We start from the raw sequence: 1,587 nt of genomic DNA, 5'->3' as shown, positions 1-1,587 counted from the left end.
AGTTATCCGGGGGCAGCCCTGGGGGCGCGGGAGGAAGCCGGGCCTGGGGGCCGGGGGACGCGTGGCCGTGGGGCCCGGCCGGCACGTGGGACGCTGACAACGGCGCCGGGCCTGGGTGGGGCGCCCCGGAACCCAGGAGCCGGTCTGCGTGGGGCGGCCGCGGCGGTGGGCCGGCCGGGAGCGGGCAGCGCGCGGGGGAGACGGGCGGGGCCCGAGTCCCACCCCCTTCCCCGGTGGGCCGAAGTTACTCCTTGAAATGGGACCGTATGGGACGGAGAGGGGGCCGCGGCCGGTCAGTGCCACGAGGCCCAGAAGTGAGGACAGAGGGAGCCAGGCGTCACTGGGGTGGGCGATGAGAGATCCGGGGAGTTGGGGAGGGCAAATAGTGAAGTTTTACCTTCGCTTTACGCTTAACCGAGAGAGCTGCTGTTGCTGCAGTTTCTTCCATTGAAACTGTACATTTTAAATATCTAAAGCACCGAACCCTCCTGAAGGAATCCCAGGATGCATTGCAGTCTTGTAATTGGGCAGAAACTTGGCTATCAATACAAAGATCTTTTTTCACCCTCAGCATTTTGTATGCTCATAAAGTTCACAAAGTGTCACAGAGCTAGTATTCCTCACTTAATGGGTGGGAGGAAACTGCATGGATTTGTGTGCCGTTTTTAAGTGGAACTTAGACTCTTCTCCTTTGTCAATGACACGTTTGGAATTTTTTTAGTGGTTTAAAATCATTGACTTTATTCAGGTTGCTTGGTATAACTCACTCTTTGTGTTCACGTGTCAGTAATCTAGTCTTGTTTCTTCAGACACTTGTGCATTTGTTATAACTTAAGAGTTGTCACGTGCCTTTCTGACCGCAGCTAGTAGACATTCTGTAATTTCAAGTTAAGTTCGATCGTTACAAATCTGACTATATTTAGGGTCTGCTTAAGTAGTAGCATGCTTTCAGGTACTTATTTTGTAGGAATGTCAAATGAATGAACATAAGCGTTCTCCCCCTAATGGTGCTTATTTTAGGAATTATTAGAATTGCCTAAAAGAGAAAATAAAGGGAAAAAAAACAAAATTGAATGTCTTTTTATTATTTAGCCAGAAAATTGGTAGGCTGGATCATAGACTTTTCCAGCTCATTTTAAGTGAGGCATATTGTTGATTTCTCTTTTTAAAGTTCTGTATTGTAGCATTTCTTAGATAAGTGGACTTTATAAAAGTGTCCTGGGAGTTTTGCTACAGTTTGCTCTCCAGAGGTAAAAGGATAGAGTTTGGAGAAATACTTTCGTGGAGTATGTGTGTGATCACACAGCTTGGAATTTTGTTGTTTTATTGACTATGGTTTTTGTTTTGTTTTGTTTTGTTTAGGATATATTGTATTTTTAAAATATTTATTTTAATTCACACATTGTAATTGTACATACTTATGGGGAAATGCTTAGCTTTCAGCTCTTGACTTATATATTCATGCCATTTTGGCTACCTAAACTAGTTCACTTACCAGCTTCTAAAAGTGCCTGTTTCCCCATACTTTTTCTTGCAGATTCCATTTATCCAGCCATTTTCTTTCTTGGCACCCCCCCCCCCCCCCCC

The sequence above is a fragment of the Galeopterus variegatus genome, unplaced genomic scaffold (assembly GCF_000696425.1).
Source record: "Galeopterus variegatus unplaced genomic scaffold, G_variegatus-3.0.2 Scaffold150, whole genome shotgun sequence".
In the NCBI taxonomy this organism is placed as follows: domain Eukaryota; kingdom Metazoa; phylum Chordata; class Mammalia; order Dermoptera; family Cynocephalidae; genus Galeopterus; species Galeopterus variegatus.
The sequence above is the reverse complement of the archived record's forward strand: the minus strand, read 5'-3'. Positions refer to the sequence as shown.